This window comes from Spermophilus citellus (assembly GCF_964194105.1).
Source record: "Spermophilus citellus genome assembly, chromosome: 8".
Lineage (NCBI taxonomy): Eukaryota > Metazoa > Chordata > Mammalia > Rodentia > Sciuridae > Spermophilus > Spermophilus citellus.
Genome location: NC_138189.1, coordinates 77,600,514 through 77,618,083, shown reverse-complemented (window position 1 = coordinate 77,618,083; position 17,570 = coordinate 77,600,514).

Sequence of the window (17,570 nt, the reverse complement as noted above, 5' to 3'; positions counted from 1 at the left end):
CCAGAAATCTCAGCAAATACTTTTTCACCCAAACTGGATGATACTTTCAGGTAATGATCAGTACACTAAGGCGACTTGGTTCCCCAAATTTAGTTCTTCTATGTTGAAGCATTCGTTTCCAGTAACAGTTTGAATTTTTAGGTTTCACTCTGTTTACTCCTATATTGATAGATGTATTTGGAACTCTAAATCCAACACGGTTTGTGCTAGCTTCTTGAAACTTGACACAATAAAGTAGTTTCACGTTCTATCTCTATGTTTTGTTTCCTCTTGATGTAGCCCTAAGCAGTGACTGGCGAGAAACACTTTCATGGAAAGGGGTTGCCAAGCTTCCAAAAATTACGAATCTCCAGAAATCTCAGCAAATATTTTTTCACCCAAACTGGATGATACTTTCAGGTAATGATCAGTACACTAAGGCGACTTGGTTCCCCACATTTCGTTCTTCTACGTTGAAGCGTTCGTTTCCAGTAACAGTTTGAATTTTTAGGTTTCACTCTGTTTTCTCCTATATTGATAGATGTATTTGGAACTCTAAATCCAACACGGTTTGTGCTAGCTTCTTGAAACTTGACACAATAAAGTAGTTTCACGTTCTATCTCTATGTTTTGTTTCCTCTTGATGTAGCCCTAAGCAGTGACTGGCGAGAAACACTTTCATGGAAAGGGGTTGCCAAGCTTCCAAAAATTACGAAACTCCAGAAATCTCAGCCAATACTTTTTCACCCAAACTGGATGATACTTTCAGGTAATGATCAGTACACTAAGGCGACTTGGTTTTCCAAATTTCGTTCTTCTATGTTGAAGCGTTCGTTTCCAGTAACAGTTTGAATTTTTAGGTTTCACTCTGTTTTCTCCTATATTGATAGATGTATTTGGAACTCTAAATCCAACACGGTTTGTGCTGGCTTCTTGAAACTTGACACAATAAAGTAGTTTCACGTTCTATCTCTATGTTTTGTTTCTTCTTGATGTAGCCCTAAGCAGTGACTGGCGAGAAACACTTTCATGGAAAGGGGTTGCCAAGCTTCCAAAAATTACGAATCTCCAGAAATCTCAGCAAATACTTTTTCACCCAAACTGGATGATACTTTCAGGTAATGATCAGTACACTAAGGCGACTTGGTTTCCCAAATTTCGTTCTTCTATGTTGAAGCGTTCGTTTCCAGTAACAGTTTGAATTTTTAGGTTTCACTCTGTTTTCTCCTATATTGATAGATGTATTTGGAACTCTAAATCCAACACGGTTTGTGCTAGCTTCTTGAAACTTGACACAATAAAGTAGTTTCACGTTCTATCTCTATGTTTTGTTTGCTCTTGATGTAGCCCTAAGCAGTGACTGGCGAGAAACACTTTCATGGAAAGGGGTTGCCAAGCTTCCAAAAATTACGAAACTCCAGAAATCTCAGCAAATACTTTTTCACCCAAACTGGATGATACTTTCAGGTAATGATCAGTACACTAAGGCGACTTGGTTTCCCAAATTTCGTTCTTCTATGTTGAAGCATTCGTTTCCAGTAACAGTTTGAATTTTTAGGTTTCACTCTGTTTTCTCCTATATTGATAGATGTATTTGGAACTCTAAATCCAACACGGTTTGTGCTGGCTTCTTGAAACTTGACACAATAAAGTAGTTTCACGTTCTATCTCTATGTTTTGTTTCTTCTTGATGTAGCCCTAAGCAGTGACTGGCGAGAAACACTTTCATGGAAAGGGGTTGCCAAGCTTCCAAAAATTACGAATCTCCAGAAATCTCAGCAAATACTTTTTCACCCAAACTGGATGATACTTTCAGGTAATGATCAGTACACTAAGGCGACTTGGTTTCCCAAATTTCGTTCTTCTATGTTGAAGCGTTCGTTTCAAGTAACAGTTTGAATTTTTAGGTTTCACTCTGTTTTCTCCTATATTGATAGATGTATTTGGAATTCTAAATCCAACACGGTTTGTGCTAGCTTCTTGAAACTTGACACAATAAAGTAGTTTCACGTTCTATCTCTATGTTTTGTTTCCTCTTGCTGTAGCCCTAAGCAGTGACTGGCGAGAAACACTTTCATGGAAAGGGGTTGCCAAGCTTCCAAAAATTACGAATCTCCAGAAATCTCAGCAAATACTTTTTCACCCAAACTGGATGATACTTTCAGGTAATGATCAGTACACTAAGGCGACTTGGTTTCCCAAATTTCGTTCTTCTATGTTGAAGCATTCGTTTCCAGTAACAGTTTGAATTTTTAGGTTTCACTCTGTTTTCTCCTATATTGATAGATGTATTTGGAACTCTAAATCCAACACGGTTTGTGCTGGCTTCTTGAAACTTGACACAATAAAGTAGTTTCACGTTCTATCTCTATGTTTTGTTTCTTCTTGATGTAGCCCTAAGCAGTGACTGGCGAGAAACACTTTCATGGAAAGGGGTTGCCAAGCTTCCAAAAATTACGAATCTCCAGAAATCTCAGCAAATACTTTTTCACCCAAACTGGATGATACTTTCAGGTAATGATCAGTACACTAAGGCGACTTGGTTTCCCAAATTTCGTTCTTCTATGTTGAAGCGTTCGTTTCAAGTAACAGTTTGAATTTTTAGGTTTCACTCTGTTTTCTCCTATATTGATAGATGTATTTGGAATTCTAAATCCAACACGGTTTGTGCTAGCTTCTTGAAACTTGACACAATAAAGTAGTTTCACGTTCTATCTCTATGTTTTGTTTCCTCTTGCTGTAGCCCTAAGCAGTGACTGGCGAGAAACACTTTCATGGAAAGGGGTTGCCAAGCTTCCAAAAATTACGAATCTCCAGAAATCTCAGCAAATACTTTTTCACCCAAACTGGATGATACTTTCAGGTAATGATCAGTACACTAAGGCGACTTGGTTCCCCAAATTTAGTTCTTCTATGTTGAAGCATTCGTTTCCAGTAACAGTTTGAATTTTTAGGTTTCACTCTGTTTACTCCTATATTGATAGATGTATTTGGAACTCTAAATCCAACACGGTTTGTGCTAGCTTCTTGAAACTTGACACAATAAAGTAGTTTCACGTTCTATCTCTATGTTTTGTTTCCTCTTGATGTAGCCCTAAGCAGTGACTGGCGAGAAACACTTTCATGGAAAGGGGTTGCCAAGCTTCCAAAAATTACGAATCTCCAGAAATCTCAGCAAATATTTTTTCACCCAAACTGGATGATACTTTCAGGTAATGATCAGTACACTAAGGCGACTTGGTTCCCCACATTTCGTTCTTCTACGTTGAAGCGTTCGTTTCCAGTAACAGTTTGAATTTTTAGGTTTCACTCTGTTTTCTCCTATATTGATAGATGTATTTGGAACTCTAAATCCAACACGGTTTGTGCTAGCTTCTTGAAACTTGACACAATAAAGTAGTTTCACGTTCTATCTCTATGTTTTGTTTCCTCTTGATGTAGCCCTAAGCAGTGACTGGCGAGAAACACTTTCATGGAAAGGGGTTGCCAAGCTTCCAAAAATTACGAAACTCCAGAAATCTCAGCCAATACTTTTTCACCCAAACTGGATGATACTTTCAGGTAATGATCAGTACACTAAGGCGACTTGGTTTTCCAAATTTCGTTCTTCTATGTTGAAGCGTTCGTTTCCAGTAACAGTTTGAATTTTTAGGTTTCACTCTGTTTTCTCCTATATTGATAGATGTATTTGGAACTCTAAATCCAACACGGTTTGTGCTGGCTTCTTGAAACTTGACACAATAAAGTAGTTTCACGTTCTATCTCTATGTTTTGTTTCTTCTTGATGTAGCCCTAAGCAGTGACTGGCGAGAAACACTTTCATGGAAAGGGGTTGCCAAGCTTCCAAAAATTACGAATCTCCAGAAATCTCAGCAAATACTTTTTCACCCAAACTGGATGATACTTTCAGGTAATGATCAGTACACTAAGGCGACTTGGTTTCCCAAATTTCGTTCTTCTATGTTGAAGCGTTCGTTTCCAGTAACAGTTTGAATTTTTAGGTTTCACTCTGTTTTCTCCTATATTGATAGATGTATTTGGAACTCTAAATCCAACACGGTTTGTGCTAGCTTCTTGAAACTTGACACAATAAAGTAGTTTCACGTTCTATCTCTATGTTTTGTTTGCTCTTGATGTAGCCCTAAGCAGTGACTGGCGAGAAACACTTTCATGGAAAGGGGTTGCCAAGCTTCCAAAAATTACGAAACTCCAGAAATCTCAGCAAATACTTTTTCACCCAAACTGGATGATACTTTCAGGTAATGATCAGTACACTAAGGCGACTTGGTTTCCCAAATTTCGTTCTTCTATGTTGAAGCATTCGTTTCCAGTAACAGTTTGAATTTTTAGGTTTCACTCTGTTTTCTCCTATATTGATAGATGTATTTGGAACTCTAAATCCAACACGGTTTGTGCTGGCTTCTTGAAACTTGACACAATAAAGTAGTTTCACGTTCTATCTCTATGTTTTGTTTCTTCTTGATGTAGCCCTAAGCAGTGACTGGCGAGAAACACTTTCATGGAAAGGGGTTGCCAAGCTTCCAAAAATTACGAATCTCCAGAAATCTCAGCAAATACTTTTTCACCCAAACTGGATGATACTTTCAGGTAATGATCAGTACACTAAGGCGACTTGGTTTCCCAAATTTCGTTCTTCTATGTTGAAGCGTTCGTTTCAAGTAACAGTTTGAATTTTTAGGTTTCACTCTGTTTTCTCCTATATTGATAGATGTATTTGGAATTCTAAATCCAACACGGTTTGTGCTAGCTTCTTGAAACTTGACACAATAAAGTAGTTTCACGTTCTATCTCTATGTTTTGTTTCCTCTTGCTGTAGCCCTAAGCAGTGACTGGCGAGAAACACTTTCATGGAAAGGGGTTGCCAAGCTTCCAAAAATTACGAATCTCCAGAAATCTCAGCAAATACTTTTTCACCCAAACTGGATGATACTTTCAGGTAATGATCAGTACACTAAGGCGACTTGGTTCCCCAAATTTAGTTCTTCTATGTTGAAGCATTCGTTTCCAGTAACAGTTTGAATTTTTAGGTTTCACTCTGTTTACTCCTATATTGATAGATGTATTTGGAACTCTAAATCCAACACGGTTTGTGCTAGCTTCTTGAAACTTGACACAATAAAGTAGTTTCACGTTCTATCTCTATGTTTTGTTTCCTCTTGATGTAGCCCTAAGCAGTGACTGGCGAGAAACACTTTCATGGAAAGGGGTTGCCAAGCTTCCAAAAATTACGAAACTCCAGAAATCTCAGCAAATACTTTTTCACCCAAACTGGATGATACTTTCAGGTAATGATCAGTACACTAAGGCGACTTGGTTTCCCAAATTTCGTTCTTCTATGTTGAAGCGTTCGTTTCCAGTAACAGTTTGAATTTTTAGGTTTCACTCTGTTTATTCCTATATTGATAGATGTATTTGGAACTCTAAATCCAACACGGTTTGTGCTAGCTTCTTGAAACTTGACACAATAAAGTAGTTTCACGTTCTATCTCTATGTTTTGTTTCCTCTTGATGTAGCCCTAAGCAGTGACTGGCGAGAAACACTTTCATGGAAAGGGGTTGCCAAGCTTCCAAAAATTACGAATCTCCAGAAATCTCAGCAAATACTTTTTCACCCAAACTGGATGATACTTTCAGGTAATGATCAGTACACTAAGGCGACTTGGTTTCCCAAATTTCGTTCTTCTATGTTGAAGCGTTCGTTTCCAGTAACAGCTTGAATTTTTAGGTTTCACTCTTTTTACTCCTTTATTGATAGATGTATTTGGAACTCTAAATCCAACACGGTTTATGCTAGCTTCTTGAAACTTGACACAGTACAGTAGTTTCACGTTCTGTCTCTATGTATTGTTTCCTCTTGATGTAGCCCTAAGCAGTGACTGGCGAGAAACACTTTCATGGAAAGGGGTTGCCAAGCTTCCAAAAATTACGAATCTCCAGAAATCTCAGCAAATACTTTTTCACCCAAACTGGATGATACTTTCAGGTAATGATCAGTACACTAAGGCGACTTGGTTTCCCAAATTTCGTTCTTCTATGTTGAAGCGTTCGTTTCCAGTAACAGTTTGAATTTTTAGGTTTCACTCTGTTTTCTCCTATATTGTTAGATGTATTTGGAACTCTAAATCCAACACGGTTTGTGCTAGCTTCTTGAAACTTGACACAATAAAGTAGTTACACGTTCTATCTCTATGTTTTGTTTCCTCTTGATGTAGCCCTAAGCAGTGACTGGCGAGAAACACTTTCATGGAAAGGGGTTGCCAAGCTTCCAAAAATTACGAATCTCCAGAAATCTCAGCAAATACTTTTTCACCCAAACTGGATGATACTTTCAGGTAATGATCAGTACACTAAGGCGACTTGGTTTCCCAAATTTCGTTCTTCTATGTTGAAGCGTTCGTTTCCAGTAACAGTTTGAATTTTTAGGTTTCACTCTGTTTACTCCTATATTGATAGATGTATTTGGAAATCTAAATCCAACAGGGTTTGTGCTAGCTTCTTGAAACTTGACACAGTACAGTAGTTTCACGTTCTATCTCTATGTTTTGTTTCCTCTTGATGTAGCCCTAAGCAGTGACTGGCGAGAAACACTTTCATGGAAAGGGGTTGCCAAGCTTCCAAAAATTACGAATCTCCAGAAATCTCAGCAAATACTTTTTCACCCAAACTGGATGATACTTTCAGGTAATGATCAGTACACTAAGGCGACTTGGTTCCCAAAATTTCGTTCTTCTATGTTGAAGCATTCGTTTCCAGTAACAGTTTGAATTTTTAGGTTTCACTCTGTTTTCTCCTATATTGATAGATGTATTTGGAACTCTAAATCCAACACGGTTTGTGCTAGCTTCTTGAAACTTGACACAGTAGAGTAGTTTCACGTTCTATCTCTATGTATTGTTTCCTCTTGATGTAGCCCTAAGCAGTGACTTGCGAGAAACACTTTCATGGAAAGGGGTTGCCAAGCTTCCAAAAATTACGAATCTCCAGAAATCTCAGCAAATACTTTTTCACCCAAACTGGATGATACTTTCAGGTAATGATCAGTACACTAAGCCCACTTGCTTCACCAAATTTTGTTCTTCTACGTTGAAGCGTTCGTTTCCAGTAACAGCTTGAATTTTTAGGTTTCACTCTTTTTACTCCTATATTGATAGATGTATTTGGAACTCTAAATCCAACACGGTTTATGCTAGCTTCTTGAAACTTGACACAGTACAGTAGTTTCACGTTCTGTCTCTATGTATTGTTTCCTCTTGATGTAGCCCTAAGCAGTGACTGGCGAGAAACACTTTCATGGAAAGGGGTTGCCAAGCTTCCAAAAATTACGAATCTCCAGAAATCTCAGCAAATACTTTTTCACCCAAACTGGATGATACTTTCAGGTAATGATCAGTACACTAAGGCGACTTGGTTTCCCAAATTTCGTTCTTCTATGTTGAAGCATTCGTTTCCAGTAACAGTTTGAATTTTTAGGTTTCACTCTGTTTTCTCCTATATTGATAGATGTATTTGGAACTCTAAATCCAACACGGTTTGTGCTGGCTTCTTGAAACTTGACACAATAAAGTAGTTTCACGTTCTATCTCTATGTTTTCTTTCTTCTTGATGTAGCCCTAAGCAGTGACTGGCGAGAAACACTTTCATGGAAAGGGGTTGCCAAGCTTCCAAAAATTACGAATCTCCAGAAATCTCAGCAAATACTTTTTCACCCAAACTGGATGATACTTTCAGGTAATGATCAGTACACTAAGGCGACTTGGTTTCCCAAATTTCGTTCTTCTATGTTGAAGCGTTCGTTTCCAGTAACAGTTTGAATTTTTAGGTTTCACTCTGTTTTCTCCTATATTGATAGATGTATTTGGAACTCTAAATCCAACACGGTTTGTGCTAGCTTCATGAAACTTGACACAATAAAGTAGTTTCACGTTCTATCTCTATGTTTTGTTTCCTCTTGATGTAGCCCTAAGCAGTGACTGGCGAGAAACACTTTCATGGAAAGGGGTTGCCAAGCTTCCAAAAATTACGAAACTCCAGAAATCTCAGCAAATACTTTTTCACCCAAACTGGATGATACTTTCAGGTAATGATCAGTACACTAAGGCGACTTGGTTTCCCAAATTTCGTTCTTCTATGTTGAAGCGTTCGTTTCCAGTAACAGTTTGAATTTTTAGGTTTCACTCTGTTTATTCCTATATTGATAGATGTATTTGGAACTCTAAATCCAACACGGTTTGTGCTAGCTTCTTGAAACTTGACACAATAAAGTAGTTTCACGTTCTATCTCTATGTTTTGTTTCCTCTTGAAGTAGCCCTAAGCAGTGACTGGCGAGAAACACTTTCATGGAAAGGGGTTGCCAAGCTTCCAAAAATTACGAATCTCCAGAAATCTCAGCAAATACTTTTTCACCCAAACTGGATGATACTTTCAGGTAATGATCAGTACACTAAGGCGACTTGGTTTCCCAAATTTCGTTCTTCTATGTTGAAGCGTTCGTTTCCAGTAACAGCTTGAATTTTTAGGTTTCACTCTTTTTACTCCTTTATTGATAGATGTATTTGGAACTCTAAATCCAACACGGTTTATGCTAGCTTCTTGAAACTTGACACAGTACAGTAGTTTCACGTTCTGTCTCTATGTATTGTTTCCTCTTGATGTAGCCCTAAGCAGTGACTGGCGAGAAACACTTTCATGGAAAGGGGTTGCCAAGCTTCCAAAAATTACGAATCTCCAGAAATCTCAGCAAATACTTTTTCACCCAAACTGGATGATACTTTCAGGTAATGATCAGTACACTAAGGCGACTTGGTTTCCCAAATTTCGTTCTTCTATGTTGAAGCGTTCGTTTCCAGTAACAGTTTGAATTTTTAGGTTTCACTCTGTTTTCTCCTATATTGTTAGATGTATTTGGAACTCTAAATCCAACACGGTTTGTGCTAGCTTCTTGAAACTTGACACAATAAAGTAGTTACACGTTCTATCTCTATGTTTTGTTTCCTCTTGATGTAGCCCTAAGCAGTGACTGGCGAGAAACACTTTCATGGAAAGGGGTTGCCAAGCTTCCAAAAATTACGAATCTCCAGAAATCTCAGCAAATACTTTTTCACCCAAACTGGATGATACTTTCAGGTAATGATCAGTACACTAAGGCGACTTGGTTTCCCAAATTTCGTTCTTCTATGTTGAAGCATTCGTTTCCAGTAACAGTTTGAATTTTTAGGTTTCACTCTGTTTACTCCTATATTGATAGATGTATTTGGAAATCTAAATCCAACAGGGTTTGTGCTAGCTTCTTGAAACTTGACACAGTACAGTAGTTTCACGTTCTATCTCTATGTTTTGTTTCCTCTTGATGTAGCCCTAAGCAGTGACTGGCGAGAAACACTTTCATGGAAAGGGGTTGCCAAGCTTCCAAAAATTACGAATCTCCAGAAATCTCAGCAAATACTTTTTCACCCAAACTGGATGATACTTTCAGGTAATGATCAGTACACTAAGGCGACTTGGTTCCCAAAATTTCGTTCTTCTAAGTTGAAGCATTCGTTTCCAGTAACAGTTTGAATTTTTAGGTTTCACTCTGTTTTCTCCTATATTGATAGATGTATTTGGAACTCTAAATCCAACACGGTTTGTGCTAGCTTCTTGAAACTTGACACAGTAGAGTAGTTTCACGTTCTATCTCTATGTATTGTTTCCTCTTGATGTAGCCCTAAGCAGTGACTTGCGAGAAACACTTTCATGGAAAGGGGTTGCCAAGCTTCCAAAAATTACGAATCTCCAGAAATCTCAGCAAATACTTTTTCACCCAAACTGGATGATACTTTCAGGTAATGATCAGTACACTAAGCCCACTTGCTTCACCAAATTTTGTTCTTCTACGTTGAAGCGTTCGTTTCCAGTAACAGCTTGAATTTTTAGGTTTCACTCTTTTTACTCCTATATTGATAGATGTATTTGGAACTCTAAATCCAACACGGTTTATGCTAGCTTCTTGAAACTTGACACAGTACAGTAGTTTCACGTTCTGTCTCTATGTATTGTTTCCTCTTGATGTAGCCCTAAGCAGTGACTGGCGAGAAACACTTTCATGGAAAGGGGTTGCCAAGCTTCCAAAAATTACGAATCTCCAGAAATCTCAGCAAATACTTTTTCACCCAAACTGGATGATACTTTCAGGTAATGATCAGTACACTAAGGCGACTTGGTTTCCCAAATTTCGTTCTTCTATGTTGAAGCATTCGTTTCCAGTAACAGTTTGAATTTTTAGGTTTCACTCTGTTTTCTCCTATATTGATAGATGTATTTGGAACTCTAAATCCAACACGGTTTGTGCTGGCTTCTTGAAACTTGACACAATAAAGTAGTTTCACGTTCTATCTCTATGTTTTCTTTCTTCTTGATGTAGCCCTAAGCAGTGACTGGCGAGAAACACTTTCATGGAAAGGGGTTGCCAAGCTTCCAAAAATTACGAATCTCCAGAAATCTCAGCAAATACTTTTTCACCCAAACTGGATGATACTTTCAGGTAATGATCAGTACACTAAGGCGACTTGGTTTCCCAAATTTCGTTCTTCTATGTTGAAGCGTTCGTTTCCAGTAACAGTTTGAATTTTTAGGTTTCACTCTGTTTTCTCCTATATTGATAGATGTATTTGGAACTCTAAATCCAACACGGTTTGTGCTAGCTTCATGAAACTTGACACAATAAAGTAGTTTCACGTTCTATCTCTATGTTTTGTTTCCTCTTGATGTAGCCCTAAGCAGTGACTGGCGAGAAACACTTTCATGGAAAGGGGTTGCCAAGCTTCCAAAAATTACGAATCTCCAGAAATCTCAGCAAATACTTTTTCACCCAAACTGGATGATACTTTCAGGTAATGATCAGTACACTAAGCCCACTTGCTTCACCAAATTTTGTTCTTCTACGTTGAAGCGTTCGTTTCCAGTAACAGCTTGAATTTTTAGGTTTCACTCTTTTTACTCCTATATTGATAGATGTATTTGGAACTCTAAATCCAACACGGTTTATGCTAGCTTCTTGAAACTTGACACAGTACAGTAGTTTCACGTTCTGTCTCTATGTATTGTTTCCTCTTGATGTAGCCCTAAGCAGTGACTGGCGAGAAACACTTTCATGGAAAGGGGTTGCCAAGCTTCCAAAAATTACGAATCTCCAGAAATCTCAGCAAATACTTTTTCACCCAAACTGGATGATACTTTCAGGTAATGATCAGTACACTAAGGCGACTTGGTTTCCCAAATTTCGTTCTTCTATGTTGAAGCATTCGTTTCCAGTAACAGTTTGAATTTTTAGGTTTCACTCTGTTTTCTCCTATATTGATAGATGTATTTGGAACTCTAAATCCAACACGGTTTGTGCTGGCTTCTTGAAACTTGACACAATAAAGTAGTTTCACGTTCTATCTCTATGTTTTGTTTCTTCTTGATGTAGCCCTAAGCAGTGACTGGCGAGAAACACTTTCATGGAAAGGGGTTGCCAAGCTTCCAAAAATTACGAATCTCCAGAAATCTCAGCAAATACTTTTTCACCCAAACTGGATGATACTTTCAGGTAATGATCAGTACACTAAGGCGACTTGGTTTCCCAAATTTCGTTCTTCTATGTTGAAGCGTTCGTTTCCAGTAACAGTTTCGATTTTTAGGTTTCACTCTGTTTTCTCCTATATTGATAGATGTATTTGGATCTCTAAATCCAACACGGTTTGTGCTAGCTTCTTGAAACTTGACACAATAAAGTAGTTTCACGTTCTATCTCTATGTTTTGTTTCCTCTTGATGTAGCCCTAAGCAGTGACTGGCGAGAAACACTTTCATGGAAAGGGGTTGCCAAGCTTCCAAAAATTACGAATCTCCAGAAATCTCAGCAAATACTTTTTAACCCAAACTGGATGATACTTTCAGGTAATGATCAGTACACTAAGGCGACTTGGTTTCCCAAATTTCGTTCTTCTATGTTGAAGCGTTCGTTTCCAGTAACAGTTTCAATTTTTAGGTTTCACTCTGTTTACTCCTATATTGATAGATGTATTTGGAACTCTAAAACCAACACGGTTTATGCTAGCTTCTTGAAACTTGACACAGTACAGTAGTTTCACGTTCTATCTCTATGTATTGTTTCCTCTTGATGTAGCCCTAAGCAGTGACTGGCGAGAAACACTTTCATGGAAAGGGGTTGCCAAGCTTCCAAAAATTACGAATCTCCAGAAATCTCAGCAAATACTTTTTCACCCAAACTGGATGATACTTTCAGGTAATGATCAGTACACTAAGGCGACTTGGTTTCCCAAATTTCGTTCTTCTATGTTGAAGCATTCGTTTCCAGTAACAGTTTGAATTTTTAGGTTTCACTCTGTTTTCTCCTATATTGATAGATGTATTTGGAACTCTAAATCCAACACGGTTTGTGCTGGCTTCTTGAAACTTGACACAATAAAGTAGTTTCACGTTCTATCTCTATGTTTTCTTTCTTCTTGATGTAGCCCTAAGCAGTGACTGGCGAGAAACACTTTCATGGAAAGGGGTTGCCAAGCTTCCAAAAATTACGAATCTCCAGAAATCTCAGCAAATACTTTTTCACCCAAACTGGATGATACTTTCAGGTAATGATCAGTACACTAAGGCGACTTGGTTTCCCAAATTTCGTTCTTCTATGTTGAAGCGTTCGTTTCCAGTAACAGTTTGAATTTTTAGGTTTCACTCTGTTTTCTCCTATATTGATAGATGTATTTGGAACTCTAAATCCAACACGGTTTGTGCTAGCTTCATGAAACTTGACACAATAAAGTAGTTTCACGTTCTATCTCTATGTTTTGTTTCCTCTTGATGTAGCCCTAAGCAGTGACTGGCGAGAAACACTTTCATGGAAAGGGGTTGCCAAGCTTCCAAAAATTACGAATCTCCAGAAATCTCAGCAAATACTTTTTCACCCAAACTGGATGATACTTTCAGGTAATGATCAGTACACTAAGCCCACTTGCTTCACCAAATTTTGTTCTTCTACGTTGAAGCGTTCGTTTCCAGTAACAGCTTGAATTTTTAGGTTTCACTCTTTTTACTCCTATATTGATAGATGTATTTGGAACTCTAAATCCAACACGGTTTATGCTAGCTTCTTGAAACTTGACACAGTACAGTAGTTTCACGTTCTGTCTCTATGTATTGTTTCCTCTTGATGTAGCCCTAAGCAGTGACTGGCGAGAAACACTTTCATGGAAAGGGGTTGCCAAGCTTCCAAAAATTACGAATCTCCAGAAATCTCAGCAAATACTTTTTCACCCAAACTGGATGATACTTTCAGGTAATGATCAGTACACTAAGGCGACTTGGTTTCCCAAATTTCGTTCTTCTATGTTGAAGCATTCGTTTCCAGTAACAGTTTGAATTTTTAGGTTTCACTCTGTTTTCTCCTATATTGATAGATGTATTTGGAACTCTAAATCCAACACGGTTTGTGCTGGCTTCTTGAAACTTGACACAATAAAGTAGTTTCACGTTCTATCTCTATGTTTTCTTTCTTCTTGATGTAGCCCTAAGCAGTGACTGGCGAGAAACACTTTCATGGAAAGGGGTTGCCAAGCTTCCAAAAATTACGAATCTCCAGAAATCTCAGCAAATACTTTTTCACCCAAACTGGATGATACTTTCAGGTAATGATCAGTACACTAAGGCGACTTGGTTTCCCAAATTTCGTTCTTCTATGTTGAAGCGTTCGTTTCCAGTAACAGTTTGAATTTTTAGGTTTCACTCTGTTTTCTCCTATATTGATAGATGTATTTGGAACTCTAAATCCAACACGGTTTGTGCTAGCTTCATGAAACTTGACACAATAAAGTAGTTTCACGTTCTATCTCTATGTTTTGTTTCCTCTTGATGTAGCCCTAAGCAGTGACTGGCGAGAAACACTTTCATGGAAAGGGGTTGCCAAGCTTCCAAAAATTACGAATCTCCAGAAATCTCAGCAAATACTTTTTCACCCAAACTGGATGATACTTTCAGGTAATGATCAGTACACTAAGCCCACTTGCTTCACCAAATTTTGTTCTTCTACGTTGAAGCGTTCGTTTCCAGTAACAGCTTGAATTTTTAGGTTTCACTCTTTTTACTCCTATATTGATAGATGTATTTGGAACTCTAAATCCAACACGGTTTATGCTAGCTTCTTGAAACTTGACACAGTACAGTAGTTTCACGTTCTGTCTCTATGTATTGTTTCCTCTTGATGTAGCCCTAAGCAGTGACTGGCGAGAAACACTTTCATGGAAAGGGGTTGCCAAGCTTCCAAAAATTACGAATCTCCAGAAATCTCAGCAAATACTTTTTCACCCAAACTGGATGATACTTTCAGGTAATGATCAGTACACTAAGGCGACTTGGTTTCCCAAATTTCGTTCTTCTATGTTGAAGCATTCGTTTCCAGTAACAGTTTGAATTTTTAGGTTTCACTCTGTTTTCTCCTATATTGATAGATGTATTTGGAACTCTAAATCCAACACGGTTTGTGCTGGCTTCTTGAAACTTGACACAATAAAGTAGTTTCACGTTCTATCTCTATGTTTTGTTTCTTCTTGATGTAGCCCTAAGCAGTGACTGGCGAGAAACACTTTCATGGAAAGGGGTTGCCAAGCTTCCAAAAATTACGAATCTCCAGAAATCTCAGCAAATACTTTTTCACCCAAACTGGATGATACTTTCAGGTAATGATCAGTACACTAAGGCGACTTGGTTTCCCAAATTTCGTTCTTCTATGTTGAAGCGTTCGTTTCCAGTAACAGTTTCGATTTTTAGGTTTCACTCTGTTTCTCCTATATTGATAGATGTATTTGGATCTCTAAATCCAACACGGTTTGTGCTAGCTTCTTGAAACTTGACACAATAAAGTAGTTTCACGTTCTATCTCTATGTTTTGTTTCCTCTTGATGTAGCCCTAAGCAGTGACTGGCGAGAAACACTTTCATGGAAAGGGGTTGCCAAGCTTCCAAAAATTACGAATCTCCAGAAATCTCAGCAAATACTTTTTAACCCAAACAGGATGATACTTTCAGGTAATGATCAGTACACTAAGGCGACTTGGTTTCCCAAATTTCGTTCTTCTATGTTGAAGCGTTCGTTTCCAGTAACAGTTTCAATTTTTAGGTTTCACTCTGTTTACTCCTATATTGATAGATGTATTTGGAACTCTAAAACCAACACGGTTTATGCTAGCTTCTTGAAACTTGACACAGTACAGTAGTTTCACGTTCTATCTCTATGTATTGTTTCCTCTTGATGTAGCCCTAAGCAGTGACTGGCGAGAAACACTTTCATGGAAAGGGGTTGCCAAGCTTCCAAAAATTACGAATCTCCAGAAATCTCAGCAAATACTTTTTCACCCAAACTGGATGATACTTTCAGGTAATGATCAGTACACTAAGGCGACTTGGTTTCCCAAATTTCGTTCTTCTATGTTGAAGCATTCGTTTCCAGTAACAGTTTGAATTTTTAGGTTTCACTCTGTTTTCTCCTATATTGATAGATGTATTTGGAACTCTAAATCCAACACGGTTTGTGCTGGCTTCTTGAAACTTGACACAATAAAGTAGTTTCACGTTCTATCTCTATGTTTTCTTTCTTCTTGATGTAGCCCTAAGCAGTGACTGGCGAGAAACACTTTCATGGAAAGGGGTTGCCAAGCTTCCAAAAATTACGAATCTCCAGAAATCTCAGCAAATACTTTTTCACCCAAACTGGATGATACTTTCAGGTAATGATCAGTACACTAAGGCGACTTGGTTTCCCAAATTTCGTTCTTCTATGTTGAAGCGTTCGTTTCCAGTAACAGTTTGAATTTTTAGGTTTCACTCTGTTTTCTCCTATATTGATAGATGTATTTGGAACTCTAAATCCAACACGGTTTGTGCTAGCTTCATGAAACTTGACACAATAAAGTAGTTTCACGTTCTATCTCTATGTTTTGTTTCCTCTTGATGTAGCCCTAAGCAGTGACTGGCGAGAAACACTTTCATGGAAAGGGGTTGCCAAGCTTCCAAAAATTACGAATCTCCAGAAATCTCAGCAAATACTTTTTCACCCAAACTGGATGATACTTTCAGGTAATGATCAGTACACTAAGCCCACTTGCTTCACCAAATTTTGTTCTTCTACGTTGAAGCGTTCGTTTCCAGTAACAGCTTGAATTTTTAGGTTTCACTCTTTTTACTCCTATATTGATAGATGTATTTGGAACTCTAAATCCAACACGGTTTATGCTAGCTTCTTGAAACTTGACACAGTACAGTAGTTTCACGTTCTGTCTCTATGTATTGTTTCCTCTTGATGTAGCCCTAAGCAGTGACTGGCGAGAAACACTTTCATGGAAAGGGGTTGCCAAGCTTCCAAAAATTACGAATCTCCAGAAATCTCAGCAAATACTTTTTCACCCAAACTGGATGATACTTTCAGGTAATGATCAGTACACTAAGGCGACTTGGTTTCCCAAATTTCGTTCTTCTATGTTGAAGCATTCGTTTCCAGTAACAGTTTGAATTTTTAGGTTTCACTCTGTTTTCTCCTATATTGATAGATGTATTTGGAACTCTAAATCCAACACGGTTTGTGCTGGCTTCTTGAAACTTGACACAATAAAGTAGTTTCACGTTCTATCTCTATGTTTTGTTTCTTCTTGATGTAGCCCTAAGCAGTGACTGGCGAGAAACACTTTCATGGAAAGGGGTTGCCAAGCTTCCAAAAATTACGAATCTCCAGAAATCTCAGCAAATACTTTTTCACCCAAACTGGATGATACTTTCAGGTAATGATCAGTACACTAAGGCGACTTGGTTTCCCAAATTTCGTTCTTCTATGTTGAAGCGTTCGTTTCCAGTAACAGTTTCGATTTTTAGGTTTCACTCTGTTTTCTCCTATATTGATAGATGTATTTGGATCTCTAAATCCAACACGGTTTGTGCTAGCTTCTTGAAACTTGACACAATAAAGTAGTTTCACGTTCTATCTCTATGTTTTGTTTCCTCTTGATGTAGCCCTAAGCAGTGACTGGCGAGAAACACTTTCATGGAAAGGGGTTGCCAAGCTTCCAAAAATTACGAATCTCCAGAAATCTCAGCAAATACTTTTTAACCCAAACTGGATGATACTTTCAGGTAATGATCAGTACACTAAGGCGACTTGGTTTCCCAAATTTCGTTCTTCTATGTTGAAGCGTTCGTTTCCAGTAACAGTTTCAATTTTTAGGTTTCACTCTGTTTACTCCTATATTGATAGATGTATTTGGAACTCTAAAACCAACACGGTTTATGCTAGCTTCTTGAAACTTGACACAGTACAGTAGTTTCACGTTCTATCTCTATGTATTGTTTCCTCTTGATGTAGCCCTAAGCAGTGACTGGCGAGAAACACTTTCATGGAAAGGGGTTGCCAAGCTTCCAAAAATTACGAATCTCCAGAAATCTCAGCAAATACTTTTTCACCCAAACTGGATGATACTTTCAGGTAATGATCAGTACACTAAGGCGACTTGGTTTCCCAAATTTCGTTCTTCTATGTTGAAGCATTCGTTTCCA